Consider the following 16,096-nt stretch of genomic DNA (forward strand, 5'->3'; position numbering starts at 1 on the left):
TCTGCAAGGGCTGTTATCCCAGGTAAAGCCCCCTCAGACAGTGAGGAGGACGCTTCTTCTCTTGCTATAATTCAGGAAGAAGCATTGGTGGACGCACTAGTTGTGGCAGTGCAAGAAACCTTAAAACTTGAGGCTTTACCGGCAGAGGCAACTGAAACAGAGAGGCCTTTTGGGACGAATAAGCCCATCAAGACGGCGAAGGCTTTTCCTGTACCTAAATGTTTTGGTAATCAGATTAAAGGAGAATGGGAGCATTCTAAACGTACCTTTACTATTTCCAAGCGTATTGCTAGATGCTATCCGTTTGAGGAATCCATCATTAAGAAATGGACGGTACCACCAGTGGTGGATCCGCCTATTTCCAGGCTGAATAAAGCCACGGTTATTCCAGTGGAGGACACTTCGTCCTTTAAGGATCCGGTGGATCGAAAGATAGAAGCAGAGTCCCGCACTATCTTTTCTCTGATAGGGTCAGCATTTAGACCAGTAATCGTTATTGGTCTAGTTTCCCAGACACTTACGGAATGGGCGAAAATGGTACGCCAAGATCTTAGGGGAAAAGATATTCCCCAGGAGACATCTGATTTGATGGAACAGATCATACAAGGGCTACGGTTTATCTGTGACGCAGCCTTGGACACTACTCCCCTATTAGGGCATGCATCTAAGTTAGCAGTGATCCTCAGACGTGTGCTGTGGTTAAAATGCTGGTCAGCTGACCTAGGTTCCAAAAAGACCTTGACCAATCTCCCCTTTCAGGGGAATCGTCTATTTGGAGCCAACCTAGATGAAATCATTAAGGATGCCACTGGGGGCAAGAGCACTTTTTTGCCACAGGCTGCAAAAGCTAAGGGACCTCGCAACAAGCGAGGACCTTTCTTTACCGCCCATAAAGGGCGCTCGGCTGGTACTAGCGGGAAAGGCAAGACTCCTCCAGGAGGGTTCAAGAAGGGGACCAACCCAGCCAAACCCGAAGCAAAGGAGTACACAGCCTGAAGGTGCGCCCCCACCCGGTTTCAGGGTGGGGGGACGTTTTCACCGGTATTCAGGACATTAGATCGAGCATCAACCACTACTACCGGTGCGATTCTTCCCTTCCAACATTTAAGTACCACAGGAAGCGGTAGTTACCGTTCCCTGAAAAGATCTTTTCCTTTACCTTTTCCTAAGATTAGTCCCGATACCTCACAGGAATCGGATCTGGTTGACCAGATAGGCCAAGTAGCCTCTAGTCGGGTGACTTCGGTCCCTGAGGTTCAACCAGAAAAGATCACCCTTCCTGATAGCAATCAGGTATCTGATAAATGTGTGGGAACAGAAAACGACCAGACTTTCTCGGATGGTCGGGGCCAGATACCTCTAGGGACGCCTGGTTCAGATCCAATCAGCGCCAGTGGTCCTAGAAATTCTAGGCTGGCCTCCTCAAGCCGGCCTGGCCGACTTGGACATGTTAGTCGCAGACGTTCCGTGGGAACTTCGTCTCAGGGAGTGTCTGTGGTCTCAAGGACCAATTTACCTTCGTGCTTTACAGTCGCTGGTTTTAATGGCCTGGCCATTGAGACCCAAGTACTGAAGGACAGAGGTTTGTCTACTTCAGTCATTCCTACCCTTATTAAAGCAAGGAAAGCGACTTCCAGCAAAGTCTATTATCACACATGGAAGACTTATATTGCGTGGTGCGAATCTTTAGGATTTCCTCCACGTACCTATTCGGTGACTCGAATATTGGCCTTTTTGCAACAAGGGGTTGAGCAGAAGCTAGCCTTGAGCACCATCAAGGGTCAAGTTTCAGCATTAGCAATCTTCTTTCAGAAGCCTTTAGCTACCAAATCCTTGGTGCGGAATTTCATCCAGGGGGTGCGGCACCTGGCTCCTCCAGTCCGCGCCCCCTTACCGCCCTGGGATCTTAATTTGGGTTTTTGTCGGTTCTACAGAAACCTCCCTTTGAAAACATCAGGGAGATTCCCTTGCTTACTCTATCCCAGAAGGTGGCCTTCTTGGTGGCTATTACTTCTGCTCGCAGGGTGTCAGAACTGGCTGCATTATCATGCCAGTCACCATACCTAGTGATTCATAGGGATAAGGTAGTACTTCATCCTAAGCCATCTTTTCTTCCCAAGGTGGTTTCAGATTTTCATCTGAATGAAGATATTGTACTACCTTCCTTGTGTCCTCAGCCCAAGCATCATCGGGAACATGCGTTGCATTCCTTAGATGTGGTTCGGGCAATCAGGGTATACCTGAAAGCTACGGAATCATTCCGTAAGACGGATTCACTCTTTGTGATCACGGATGGCCCCAGAAAGGGTTTGCCTGCATCTGCCGCGACCATTGCCAAATGGATTAGACTAACGGTGGTACAGGCTTATTCTATTAAGGGTCAGAGTCCTCCGTTCCCTGTTAGGGCGCACTCCACTCGAGCGCTCAGTACTTCCTGGGCCTTTCGCCATCAGGCGTCAGTGGTCCAGGTATGTAAGGCGGCCACCTGGTCGTCGGTACATACCTTTACAAAATTCTATAAAATTGATGTGACGGCATCGGCGGATGCCTCATTTGGCCGCAAGGTTTTGCAGGCCGCAATTTGAGGAGACCGGTGGTCTACCTCGAGGGTTTTTTTCTGTTTGAAAAAAAAAAAAAAAAAAAATTGTTTTCTCTTTTTTTGGTTGAGTCTCATCATTAAGGATGAGCATTGTAAACTTCTAGTTGGCACCGGTTGGGCCTTCTAGATTGGGATTGATTTCCATTTTCCCACCCCTCAGTCGTGATACTGCTCTGGGACGTCCCGAAGGTGGTGTATCATCGAGGACTACGTCTGTCGATGAGCGCTAGAGAAAAATGGATTTTTGTATAATCTTACCGTAAAATCCTTTTCTCTTAGCTCATCGACAGACGTAGTCCCCGCCCCTCTGTTTTGGAGTTGGGTTGGGTTAAATTCTCTAAGCACTGCTTTTTCACATAACTGATTTGCTGAGGCAGAGAGAGAGAGGATATACCCTCTGGGACTGCCCCTAGGGTGTGGCCAGAGCTTTTTAATTTCCTGTCTAGTCCTGCTCCTGCGGAGGTAACATAACCCGAAGGTGGTGTATCACCGAGGACTACGTCTGTCGATGAGCTAAGAGAAAAGGATTTTACGGTAAGATTTTACAAAAATCCATTTTTTTTTTTTTTTTGTGCTCGAAAAATTCAATAAATATATAAAAAAAAAATTAGGGGTACAGCTGTGAACCCGAGAAGTGAGGTAATACTCAGACCTGTCCCGGTTACTTTCTGCTGTCAATGTTGTATCACTTTACTGCAGCCCCATGCTCCCCAGAGAGGAACCGTAGAGCCCAGGAACCATCATGGGTGACATAGGCCCACACCTTGAGAGCCCTGTAAAAGTGATGTGGTGGCTCTAGGGCTGCCTAGATCACTTATACCTGAAAGCTGATCACTAGCCTTAAAAAATCATTACCAATTTCATGGCTGCAGCAGCTGTTAGCTTGCTTTAACCCTTTGAATTCCAGGGCATTTAAAAAAAAAAAAAACCTGGATAGACTTGGGTTTACGCACCAAATCATTATTTTATACTGGCAACAGTGTATTTGTTACATCATAAACGGAGTACCACCGAGGGCTAACTTCAACGTGCATTATCTTGCAGATTATCAGGGTTATGTCCTGTTTGCTAAAAGAGCCGTTTGTGCAGTTTTTGCACATGTTTAAGTGCTTGGGCCTGAAAATTTCTTAAAATAGATAAATGGGTTTTCTCTTTCATTCATTGACGAACACAGCTCCCGCTATTCATACCCATTGGGTTATACTGCCCCCTACAGGAGTAGGACACTAGGCAGAAAAAAATTCTGGCTGCACCTGTGTGCAGTCCCAGGGGGTATATTCCCTCTCTCTGCTATAGCCACTCAGTTTTTTTCTGCCTAGTCAGGAGTAAGGACCTAGTTCCTTGCTGGGACCTTTGATCCTGGCAAAATATTTTAGATAGAAAAGGTTTCATTCAGTATTTTTCCTGTGAGATATACAATCAACTGCCGGACTGGGTGAAGGGCTGGATAATCTGGATCCAGTGGTCACCCAGTCTGGCCAGCGAGTGCACGCAGACCTCGACCTAGCCCTACTGGACGGGGGCTGGCCCGCGATTTTAAATGCCTCGCAAGGTCGCATACGACCGGGTCTCGTCCTGAGTCACAGCATTGCTCCTGGCTGACAGCCCCACCCCATTTAGATGGAGAGGGGTTCTGTCCGGAGCAGTGCCTGTCTGGTTCCTGGTATGGTGAGTAGCTGGTCCCCCCCCCCCCCCCCCCCGGAGGGTTTTGGGGTCGACGCAGGCCCCTCCTTGGGTTAGTCGTACCCCCGAGTTTCCCTTCTTCCTGCAGGCAACCCCCCCTCCGCAGAGTGCCTTATTTTGCTTCCCCCCCCCCCCCAACCCCCCTCCACATACACTGGGGCTGTCTGGCCACTTTCCTGGGGTGGGGGCAGGGCACTGACTGGTGATTGGGAGAGGGGGGGGTGCCGCCGGCGACCTGGTGGGGGCTCCTGCCAGGACTTCCCTGTTCTGCCTGGATCTGTCCTTGAGGCCTGGTCTCCCGATCCTGGGTCCCTGTATGCCTCGTGTTGCCGCCTTTGTGTTATGGCATGTGTGTTCTATACACGGCGGCTATGTTTGTGTAGTCCATCGGCCATTTTGCTATGGTTTGCCATTGAAAATAGCGGCAGACATGACAGTGGAGCCCTGTGGGTGGCGATTTCAGCAGAGGGAGCCCCTTCTCATCCCCTGGTGTTGAGTCTTGGGTCATTTTACTTCCTGATCGCCACACGTATAGTGCAGATTATCCTGGTGGCTACAGGTGCTTGTCTCTGTCTGTTGTGAGTCTGGTGGGGTCCTCTCCATCTCTGCTGAGGATCGCGTTTTGCTTTATGCCTGGTGACTGGGTGGTGCTGCCAGGGCAGTGGGGTTTGTCACTTAGCAGTGTTTTACACTTTTATGTGGGGTCACCCTGGGTGACTCATTGAGTCTTTGGAGCACATTTTCCCTCCTGATCCCCTCTCTGAGGCTGCGGGGCCCTCTGAGCCCCAACCATCCATCCATCCATGCACGGACCGCGGTCCTGGAGTCCCTTGTGTCTCGGGTGGAGGTGGCTTGCGGGCGACGGGCTAGCAAAAAGCCCCCCCGCCTTCCCCCTGCTTCATCTGTCTCATCAGATCCTGAATCTGATTTGGCCTCTGCGGATGTTGGTAACCCTGCTGGATCTGCAACCACGCGCCTGGAATCCTCTAATAGTGAGGATGATTCCTCCACGTCTGCAACCAAGCACGAAAAGGCGCTGGTGGATGCACTGATTGTAACTGTGTGAGACCCTGAAGATGTGGGATGCAGCGGACGCTGCGATGGAGGCGCAGGTACTCTTTGGCACTCGCAAGCCATCCAGAGCGGCAACGGTGTTTCCTTTTCCTGCCTATTTTGACAGCATTTTCGTTAAACAGTGGGAACAGCAAAAGCGTCCCCATGGGGTCCCTAAGCACTTTACTCTGCGTTACCCCTATGAGGAGTCCCTTCTTAAGAAGTGGACTGTGCCGCTGCTGGTGGACCCTCCTGTTTACAGATTAAACAAGACAACCATGATAACGGTGGAAGAGACTTTGGCCTGTAAGGATTCGGCTGCCCGAAAGGCAGAGGCTGTGGCCCGCCATATGTACAGTCTGGCTGGTTTGGCACGGAGGCCGGTATTAACTTTTGCCCTTGTGTCGCAAACTCTGAGTGGGCTAAGCTCTTACGCTGTAACCTGGAAGGGGAACAGCTCCCCCATGTCTTTGTCCCCTGCCTCAGCTCCCCCCCACTGCCTCAGCTCCCAAACCCCCCCCCCCCCCCGCCTCAGCTTAACTCCCCCCCCCCCCGCCTCAGTGTCCTTACTGTCACTCTGCTCCTCTGGTGTACTTCATTCAAAATACGCGCCTCTGGCCGGCGGCCCGCCTCCCGGTGATGTCGCTACTACTACGATCTGTGCATGAATGAAGTGACACGGCGGGAGGGCGGGCGAGCGGCCACTAATAGCTATAACTATGTGAGCGCTTCACTTCCCTGTCAAGAGGAGATACCCGCATGACAGGGAAGTGAAGCGCTCGCATAGTTATAGCTATTAGCGGCCGCTCTCCCGCCCGGTGTCAGGTCAGTTCATTCATACACATCGTAGTAGTAGGGACATCACAGGGAGGCGGGCGGCCGGCCAGAGGCGCGTCTTTTCAAACCTGCGCTGCGCCCTCCTCCTTCCTCACGGCGGCCATTAATTTCGGCATTTTTAACCCATTTTCGGCCGAAATGGGATAGGCCCATTTTCGGCCGAAAATTTCGGTGCATCCCTACCTGACACTGCTTGTTACAAAACTAAGTGGCTTTAGCAGAGAAAGGGTATACTCTCTGGGATTGCCCATGGGTCCATGAGAATTTTTTTTTCTTGTACAGGACAGTATAACCCAATGGTTATGAATACCAGGAGCTTTGTCCGTCAATGAACATCAGAGAAGGATTTTACGGAAAGACAAAAATCCAGCATCCCCCCCCCCCCCCCCCCAAAAAGCATAGACCCTGGAGAACAAAATGGTTGTAGTTGCAATTTTTAATGTCGTCAAATATTGGAACAACGTTAAGATGCCTATTTTCTGTAAAAATACAGTAACCTTAATTTTCGTTAGATATGAAATTCGGAATGTGTTCTATCAAAGCTTGGACCATATATGGAGCTGTCTTAACCCATGTCCTCTGTGGTAATTTCTGCTGCGGAGGTCTTGTGTTTTAACCTGGGAATAAATCTTGAATTCTCTCTTCCAATGGGGACAACTGTCAGAGGGATTTCCATTCACTTCCTACTTTGTCTCTGAAACAGGAAGTGATGAAGAAAAATCTCTTAATGGGGCACACTCGGGTAAAAATAAACTTATAGGGGGTTTAACTTTCCCTACTCTTTTTCAAAGCTAAAAAAGTTTTGACTATACATACACTTTAATTTAAAGAATTGCCAAACTACCAAAGATTTTCAAATATGGCTCCATTGCAAAATGGCAACCTGGAGTAGCTCTGTACACTGTTCAACACTTCCCCAGTTATGCAATTTCCTCTGTTGGATTGGCTTATTGCTTTTCCCAGAAGTGTGCAGAGATTTGGTTGAGATTGCAGGTCGCTTGCAATAGCAGTTACGTTTTTGCTGATATAGTAGGCTTTTACTTAAGGGTTGAGATTTTTCCATGCCATACGTTGTGTGAATATTCACCTCAGTTATCCAACCATGCTAATTATGGTTTATAGGTTCCATTGGTTCATGATTGGATTTATTTTGTGAATATTTTCAACTACCTTCCACCCTACCAATGTACATAAACGGCTGGTTGGCAGCTTCACTGTTCTGAGTGGACATACCTATACATTCCTCAGAGCTGGAGCATGCTCGTGGCCACACAGCGGCATGCTCCTGTGATGGCTGTTCTCAGGACACAGGCAAGAGTGGATCGGGATATATGAGGGCTTTGATTGGCCCTCCAAATCACATGACGACTGTTCAATCACAGCCTTCACAGTGTAAACAGACACGTGTTTCTGTGACAGTTCTCCCCGCAGAGTTCAGTGCATGGGGGGGTGGGGGGAAGTGGGGGAATCTGCAGCTGCTGTGACAGCTCTGTGTGTAAGGATGATTTTACACACACAGCTGTCACAGATCCTCACACACAGTACACCTAGCACTGCTGTCCCTGTCAGTGTACAAAAACATCTGTTACAGTGCCCCATCACATGGGACATCCTAAAACATTTAATGTGAAAATTGTTTAATGTAGCTTAATGTGTAATAAAGTGCCTACGCATTAATCAATTTCCCTTTAACTTTGTACAGCCTAAGTTTTTAACTTTCTTAAACTATGCTAGAAGTTTCTTGCATTTTGGTCTTCCACGAGGCAAACTAGGGACCATAAGCTTGTTTTTTGGGAGCTTAATGTGGCTTAATGTACAATAAAGAGCTTAGATGTTAACCTATTTCCTCCAAACTTCACACAATAGAAGACTCTATGCCAACATATTCTGAAAATTTCAGCTTATTTGGTAAATTACACCAAAAGTTATTCAGGTTAAACTATTTGTTTACAATCCTAAAACCATTAATGTGAACCGCTTAAAAATGTGCCTAAACCTCAATCAAGTGTCTTGAAACTTTGCACAGCCTAAGTTTTTAAAGCGGAGTTCCTCCTAAAAATATGGAAGCTCCACTTTACTACTTCCACCCCCTCCTCTAGAGCCACGTTTGGCCCCTTTCGGCAGGGAGCGGATACCTGTCAGAAACAGAGTGGTTGGGGGGGCGCAAAAGGGACAGGACATCTCTTGCAGTGCACCCCAGGTGCCAGGTAGCTAATTCTAGTCGCCAATGCGACCTGGCACCCGGGGTTTGTTGAGCCTTGATGTAAAAAACCCAGAAGTGATGTCATCACATCACTTCCGGGTACTCGCGGCAAGTTCAAAAAGATGCGAGCATTCAAAACAGCCAAACTTGTCGTTTTGAATGCTTTTAAGTGCAGAGGAGGGGTTTGGGGTCTTTTTATACCCCCAGATTCCTCCACCAGAGTACCTGTGAGGAAAAAAAAAATGTTTTAAATGTCCTAAAATATCAGTTATCCGATGACCAAAATATCGGAATCTGCACTAAAAAAACGATATTGGTCGATCACTAGTAAGGATGCTGGCGCCAGCCTGAACCTGGAGTGGTGGACAGGTTCGCTTCGGACAGATGGAATGTCCTTATATTCAGGAACCCGTCCTAGAAGTTTCATGGGTTTTGGTCCCCCACAAAGCAATCTAGGGGCATTAAGCTTGTTTTTTGAGGACCTTAATGTGGCTTAACATACAAAAAAAGCTTAGATGTTAACCAATTTCCCCCAAATTTCGTACAATAGAAGACTGTCTATGCCAACATATTCTGAAAATTTCAGATCATTTGGTAAATCACATTAAAAGTTCACATGAAAGCAGTGTTTTAGCCTCCCCCTCCAAACAATAAGTCGGCAGCTACACATACTGTAGCTGCTGACTTTTAATATTAGGACACTTACCTGTCCTAGAATCCAGCAATGTCGGCAACGTAGCCATTGTTTCCATACTTGCAACAAGAAATAAAAGAAGACAAATGGACATCTCCTTATAAAACACTGCCCATTCCTAGCTAGCCTCTGTTTTTTGCTAGTGTCCTTAGAGAAAAGCTTACCACCTTCCTGGAGGTTTTTCTCTTTCTCACTTCTGCCAGGATGATTTTTCGATCGGGGTTCCTGCGCCACCCTAGACATTGTGGCTCTTGCTGCAGCTCCTGAATGTTAACCCCTCGGCATAGTCTTTTGCATTGTGCCCAGACCTCGCTAGGTAGAATACCGGATAGGTCGTGAAGTTTGAATTTCCATGCAGATACTGAAGACCAGAAAGTTGTTCTTCCAAAATCTTGGAAGGTACTGATGACAGATGCCAGCCTGTTGCGCTAGGGAGTTATTCTAGAGAACCTCTCAGTTCAGGGATCATGGTAGTTGGAGGAATGGAGGTCGTCAGTCTGCATGCTGGAACTTTAACATTTAAAGGTCTGTCTGCCTTTATGGTCTCCCGGCCCAACCCCCCAGGGGGCAGTCACTAAATGGCAGAGGTGGCATAAATCCTCCATTAGGTTAGGACAAGAAGTCCTCCTGCTGCAGAAGTCTACTTGATCTTGTCTTGGACAGAACTTTACGTTCAGCCCTCTCAGCTGTACACTATCCCCAGTGTGGCAAAATGGCAGATGAACTTTCTTAGCTATTGATAGCTAAACCTAGTTAAGCGGGTTCTTCAGCTTGAGGTTTTTGCAGAGGTTTTCTTGATCTACTCAGGTCTCCGCTTTAGTGCCGTTTACTTTATGGTTAGCCCCCAATCTGACCCCCTTGCCTTTCTCTGGTCATTTTGTGGCTCCTCTGCCACCCAGCTCCACTTTTCTGTCCAGAGAAGAGTTTTTTTCCCGTAGGGGTTTATTTACTAAAGATTGAGAGTGCAAAATCGGTCTTCTGCATAGAAGCCAATCAGCTTCCAGGTTTTATTGCCAAAGCTTAATTGAACAAGCTCAGATTAGATACTGGTGGTTTCTCTACAGAAGTGAGACTGATTTTTGCACTCTCCAGCTTTAGAAAATAAATCACGTCGTCCGATTTTAAGGCCACAATTTTAGGCCCAGTGAAAGGTATAATTAACAGGATCACATGTGCTTCCTGAATAGTTTTTTTACTTTGCCTTTAAGACACACGTTACCCGAGAAGATAGTTGGTAGTTGAAGATGATTCCTCACCTTTCAGGGAATGGGATCAGGGCACCACATGCTGTACTGACCTTCTTGGCATTAGAGCAACTGGAGTTTTCCCACACCAAGGTATACAGCATGAGGTGGCTTAAATTGTCTAAACCCGTTTCAAATTTGTCGCTGTAATGTTTTTGTTGACAGTTAAAAATTGCCTAAATTGGCTAAGACTTTCTTGTCCACTCATTAGTAGAGCCTGTCCTGTATGGGGCTGACCTCACCTGGAGAAGATTTTTACTCCTGCAAAATCTTTGCTCCGCAGTATCCTGTTGAAGAAATTTCCCACAAAGGTATCCGTTCCTGTAGTCAATTCTGCCAATTCTTGTCTTGACCCCATTGACTACCATGGAGGATAATCCGGTGTTCGATAGTAGCATTCCCCTGTATTAGCTCTTTTCTCTATCGCTCATTGACAGACGTAGTCCTTGGTGATACAGCACCTTCGGGTTATGTTGCCTCCACAGGAGTAGGACTAGACGGGAAATAAAAATGCTCTGGCCACACCCTAGGGGCAGTCCCTGAGGGTATATCCTCTCTCTCTCTGCCACAGCAAATCAGTTTTTTTTTTCTGTCTAGTCAGGAGTAAGGACCTAGATACCTTGCTGGGATCTTCGGTCCTGGCAGGATTTTTTTCTTAAGATTTTTTAGACAGCTTTTTTACTCCAGTGTTCCTGTGAGATCTTCAAGCAAGAAAGCTGAACTGGGCGACGGGCTGGATGTTGAGATCCGGTGGTCACCCCAGTTCAGCCTTCGAGCGCGTGCAGGCCATAGCTCCGCGCTGGGTCGGCCGCGACATGGTCCCACTGGAGGGACTGACCCTGCGAGTTAAACGTCTCGCTGAAACGCCAAGGACCATGAGTCACGGCGTCCGTATTGGTCGACAGCCCTCCCGCCCCGGTGGAGAGGGGTACTGTCAGGAGTTGGTGCCCGCCTGGTTCCGGTATGGTGAGTAGTATGTTCCCCCTTTTCCCCTGACGGGTCTTGTGGTGAACGCGGGCCCCTCTCTGTATGGTAAGGATGAGTTCCCCTCTATCCTATAACATGGCACAGATCCCCCTACTTTGAGTGTGATTTTTATGTGCAAAAAGCCAGGAGGCTTGGTTTGGGAGCTGACAATCTAATTGTAAATATGTTAAAAGATTGTAATCAGTGGCAGTATGGGAATCTTACTGTGATAATATAAGTAGCCTACCAATCAGAAGCCACGGACATGTAGACTGCTTTCCAAGTCAAGTCTCCAGCAATAGCAGGCCTTCCGACGGCCATGCGGTCCGCCAGGGTCCGGTACCGCCGACCAGGCTAAATCCCCATGTAGAGAAGGTGTTGTGATGCTCTGCAGTCACGCCGCTATTCGGTACAACCGCCGCCATTGTTTGCTAGATCGCACGAGGCCGCCATTTTGGCGTAGCCTCCTGTCTCCAGCATGGGGGCGGCCATGTTTGAGGTGACCCAAACACCTCGTGGAGCTAGGGGAGGCGCCGGAAGGCGTGCAGAGGGGCGGAGCCGCCTCCCTTCTTCCTGGGCAGCCAGGCAAAAGACTTCCTGTTTGTGAAGTCAGCGCTGTAACCTGTTGCAGTGAACTCTGAGCATCATGTGGTGAGCCTGGGGGGTCTATCTCTCTCTCTCGATCGATCGATAGGGATCCCTAGCAGGTAACACTGAGGGGCTTTTGTGGCGCTGGGGGTCTGGGAAAAAAAAAAAAAAGTTTTTTATTTAAGTTTGGATTGTATTTTCCGGGTAGTTACTGGAATAATCATGGACCCTGCCACACAAGTACCCCCACCTGTTTCCCTCGAGGGGGCCACGGGACCCGCCGGTGCACAGAGTATGGATGCATTTACAGCAGTTTTGGAGTCTATGGTGGCTCGGGTGGAGGCGGCCTGTCAGGGACGGGGGTCAAGAAAGCGACCCCCGCCTACCCCTATATTATCTGACACCTCTGACTCAGATTCAGAGACGGTCACTGCAGCTGCAGGTCCCTCTGCAAGGGCTGTTATCTCAGGTAAAGCTCCCTCAGACAGTGAGGAGGACGTTCATTCTTCCGCCATAATTCAGGAAGAAGCATTGGTGGACGCACTAGTTGTGGCGGTGCGGGAAACTTTAAGACTTGAGGTTTTACCGGCAGAGGCAACTGAAACAGAGATTCCCTTTGGTACTAACAAGCCCATCAAAACGGTGAAGGTTTTTCCTGTACCCAAGTGTTTTGGTAATAAAATTAAAGGAGAATGGGAGCATTCTAAGCGTACCTTTACTATTTCCAAGCGTATTGCTAGACGCTATCCGTTTGAGGAATCCCTCATTAAGAAATGGACGGTACCACCAGTGGTGGATCCACCTATTTCCAGGCTGAATAAAGCCACGGTTATCCCAGTGGAGGACACTTCGTCCTTTAAGGATCCGGTTGATCGAAAGATGGAAGCAGAGTCCCGCACTATCTTCTCCCTGATAGGGTCAGCATTTAGACCAGTAATTGTTATTGGTCTAGTTTCCCAGACACTAACGGAATGGGCGAGATTGGTACGCCAAGACCTAAGGGGAAAAGATATCCCCCAGGGAACATCTGATTTGATGGAACAGATTATCCAAGGGCTACAGTTTGTCTGTGACGCAGCCTTGGATGCTACCCCCCTATTAGGGCATGCATCTATGTCAGCGGTAATCCTCAGACGTGTGCTGTGGTTAAAATGCTGGTCAGCTGACCTAGGTTCCAAAAAGACCTTGACGAATCTCCCCTTTCAGGGGAATCGTCTATTTGGGGCCACCCTAGATGAAATTATTAAGGATGCCACTGGGGGCAAGAGCACTTTCTTGCCACAGGCTGCTAAAGCTAAGGGACCTCGCAACAAGCGAGGACCTTTCTTTACCGCCCATAAAGGGTTCGCACGCCCGGCTGGAACTAGCGGGAAAGGCAAGACTCCTCCAGGAGGGTTCAAGAAAGGCTGGTCGGACAGAGGACCGACTCAGCCAAACCCGAAGCAAAGGATTACACAGCCTGAAGGTGCGCCCCCACCCGGGTTGAGGGTGGGGGGACGTTTTCACCGGTATTCAGGACATTAGATCGAGCATCGACTACTACTACCGGTGCGATTCTTCCCTTCCAACATTTAAGTACTACAGGGAGCGGTAGTCACCGTTCCCTGAATAGATCTTTTCCTTTACCTTTTCCTAAGATTAGTCTCAATTCCCCACAGGAATCGGATCTGGTTGACCAGACAGACCAAGAAGCCTCTAGCCGGGTGACTTCGGTCCCTGAGATTCAACCAGGAGAGATCACCGTTCCTGATAGGAATCAGGTGTCAGATAAATGTGTGGGAACAGAAAACGACCAGACTTTGTCGGATGGTCGGGGCCAGATAGCTCTAGGGACGCCTGGTTCAAATCCCGTCAGTGCCAGTGGTCCTAGGAATTCTAGGCTGGCCTTGTCAAGCCGGCCTGGCCAACTTGGACTTGCTAGTCGCGGACGTTCCGTGGGAACTGCGTCTCAGGGAGTATCCGCGGCCTCGAGGACCTATCTACCATTGTGCTTTACAGTCGCTGGTTTTAATGGCCTGGCCATTGAGACCCAAGTACTGAAGGACAGAGGGTTGTCAGCTTCAGTCATTCCTACCCTTATTAAAGCAAGGAAAGCGACTTCCAGCAAGGTCTATTATCACACATGGAAGACTTATATAGCGTGGTGCGAATCTTTAGGATTTCCTCCACGTACCTATTCGGTGACTCGAATATTGGCCTTTTAAAAAGGGGTTGAGCAGAAGCTAGCCTTGAGCACCATCAAGGGTCAAGTTTCAGCATTAGCAATCTTCTTTCAGAAACCTTTAGCTACCAAGTCCTTGGTGCGGAATTTCATCCAGGGGGTGCGGCACCTGGCTCCACCAGTCCGCGCGCCCTTACCGCCCTGGGATCTTAATTTGGTTTTGTCAGTTCTACAGAAACCTCCTTTTGAAAACATCAGGGAGATTCCCTTGCTTACTTTATCCCAGAAGGTGGCCTTCTTGGTGGCTATCACTTCTGCACGCAGGGTGCCAGAACTGGCTGCTTTATCATGCCAGTCCCCATACTTGGTGATTCATAGGGATAAGGTAGTACTCCATCCTAAGCCATCCTTTCTTCCTAAGGTGGTTTCAGATTTTCATCTGAATGAAGATATTGTACTACCTTCCTTGTGTCCTCAGCCCAATCATCATCGGGAACATGCGTTGCATTCCTTGGATGTGGTTCGGGCAATCAGGGTATACCTGAAGGCTACGGAATAGTTCCGTAAGACTGATTCACTTTTTGTCATCACGGATGGCCCCAGAAAGGGGTTGCCTGCATCTGCCGCGACTATTGCCAAATGGATTAGACAGACGGTGGTACAGCCTTATTCTATTAAGGGTCAGAGTCCTCCGTTCCCTGTTAGGGCGCACTCCACTCGAGCGCTCAGTACTTCCTGGGCCTTTCGCCATCAGGCGTCAGTGGTCCAAGTATGTAAGGCGGCCACCTGGTCGTCGGTACATACCTTTACAAAATTTTATAAAATTGATGTCATGGCATCGGCGGATGCCTCATTTGGCCGCAAGGTTTTTCAGGCCGCAATTTGAGGAGACCGGTGGTCTACCTCGAGGGTTTTTTCTGTTTGAAGATTTTTTTGTTGAGTCTCATCATTAAGGTTGAGCATTGTAAACTTCTAGTTGGCACCGGTTGGGCCTTCTAGATTTGGATTTGATTTCCATTTTCCCACCCCTCATTTGTGATACTGCTCTGGGACGTCCCGAAGGTGCTGTATCACCGAGGACTACGTCTGTCAATGAGCGATAGAGAAAAATGGATTTTTGTAAAATCTTACCGTAAAATCCTTTTCTCTTAGCTCATTGACAGACGTAGTACCCGCCCCTCTGTTTTTGAGTTGGGTTGGGTTAAATTCTCTAAACACTGCTTTTGTGACATAACTGATTTGCTGTGGCAGAGAGAGAGAGGATATACCCTCAGGGACTGCCCCTAGGGTGTGGCCAGAGCATTTTTATTTCCTGTCTAGTCCTACTCCTGTGGAGGCAACATAACCCGAAGGTGCTGTATCACCGAGGACTACGTCTGTCAATGAGCTAAGAGAAAAGGATTTTACGGTAAGATTTTACAAAAATCCATTTATTTCTTTGACTGGCTTATTTGGCAGTTTGTTAGATCATTGCTGTCTGAACTAAATGTATGGCCCAAGATCCTGCTCTTTTTTTTTTTTTTATTTCGTTAAGGGTATACAACATATAACAATGTAGTACAACATGACAGTCATTTCCTAATAACCATTAACAGTGGTACAAAAAGCTAATACAAACAGGGATTTAAAGATGGCAATGAAGCCACAGGCCAATACCCTTCCAATAACACACTGCTTACAGGCTGATGATTGTGACATGCACGGTGCGTATATCCTGTATTTTGTAGAGTCACATAGAACAGGCAGATTTTATTGGTAGGTCAAAAATACCCCATTATACAATTTTTTTAAACTGGTTTTTCCACAATTGCAACCGAAACAATAAAAATGTATCCGAATTTGCTACCAAACAAAACTTTATCTGTCCAAAAATGATTAAGAATATTACATGAGGTTTTTCTAAGAAATGTAGATATATATTGTGTGGGGTGAGACTGAAACCATTCTGGGACTCGAGGGATTTTAGGGGGAAAAAGACCTTGGGGCAAGTGGGTAATCCAAGCTTTTGCGGTTTTTCCAATGCTAAACTGATACAGGTGCACATTTTCTTAGGCCCCATTCACTTTTG

The 16,096-nt window shown here is 47.9% G+C and overlaps 1 protein-coding gene across 4 annotated transcripts in view; it reads left to right on the top strand.

Annotated features, from left to right (window-relative positions):
- The window catches only part of STRN3 (striatin 3), a 203,224-nt gene that overhangs the window by 153,473 nt on the left and 33,655 nt on the right, over positions 1–16,096 (top strand). The window lies entirely within an intron of this gene.

Source organism: Pelophylax lessonae, assembly GCF_965119305.1.
Source record: "Pelophylax lessonae genome assembly, chromosome: 13".
Lineage (NCBI taxonomy): Eukaryota > Metazoa > Chordata > Amphibia > Anura > Ranidae > Pelophylax > Pelophylax lessonae.